Source organism: Physeter macrocephalus, chromosome 1 (genome assembly GCF_002837175.3).
Source record: "Physeter macrocephalus isolate SW-GA chromosome 1, ASM283717v5, whole genome shotgun sequence".
Lineage (NCBI taxonomy): Eukaryota > Metazoa > Chordata > Mammalia > Artiodactyla > Physeteridae > Physeter > Physeter macrocephalus.
Genome location: NC_041214.2, coordinates 66607432 through 66608367, shown reverse-complemented (window position 1 = coordinate 66608367; position 936 = coordinate 66607432). Strand labels below are relative to the sequence as shown.

At 61.9% G+C, this 936-nt stretch overlaps 1 protein-coding gene across 1 annotated transcript in view; it reads right to left on the bottom strand.

The window, feature by feature from the left end:
- Positions 1 to 936, bottom strand: part of NLGN1 (neuroligin 1) — a 951664-nt gene that overhangs the window by 942480 nt on the left and 8248 nt on the right. The gene's annotated exons all lie outside the window — the stretch shown is intronic.

Here is a 936-nt window from a genome sequence, read left to right as displayed (position 1 = left end):
AGCAGGCAAGATGGCGGGAGAGTAAGACGCGGAGATCACCTTCCTCCTCACAGATACATCAGAAATACAGCTACACGTGGAACTTCTCCTATAGAACACCCACCGAACGCTGGCAGAAGACCTCAGACCTCACAAAAGGCAAGAAACCCCCCACGTACCTGGGTAGGCAAAAGAAAAAAGAATAAACAGAGACAAAGAATAGGGACGGGACCTGCACCAGTGGGAGGGATCCGTGGAGGAAAGGTTCCCACACACTAGAAGCCCCTTCGCGGGCGGAGACTGTGGGTGGCGGAGGGGGAAGCTCCGGAGCCTCGGAGGAGAGCGCAGCCACAGGGGTGCGGAGGGCAAAGCGGAGAGATTCCCGCACAGCGGATCGGTGCCGACCGGCACTCACCAGCCCGAGAGCCTTGTGTGCTCACCCGCCGGGGCGGGCGGGGCTGGGAGCTGAGCCTCGGGCTTCAGTCGGATCCCAGGGAGAGGACTGGGGTTGGTGGCGTGATCACAGCCTGAAGGGGGCTAGTGCGCCACGGCTGTCCGGGAGGGAGTCCGGGAAAAGTCTGGAGCTGCCGAAGAGGCAAGAGACTTTTTCTTCCCTCTTTGCTTCCTGGTGCGCGAGGAGAGGGGATTAAGCGCGCCGCTTAAAGGAGCTCCAGAGACGGGCACGGAGCTGCCGAAGAGACAGGAGACTTTTTCTTGCCTCTTTGTTTCCTGGGGCACGAGGAGACGGGATTAAGGGCACCGCGTAAAGGAGCTCCAGAAACAGGCGCGAACCACGGCTATCAGCGCGGACCCGGGACTCTAGGGCTGCTGCTGCCGCCAACAAGAGGCCTGTGTGCGAGCACAGGTCACTCTCCACACCGCCCCTCCCGGGAGCTCGTGCAGCCCACCACTGCCGGGGTCCCGGGATCCAGGGACAGCTTTCCCGGGAGAACGCGT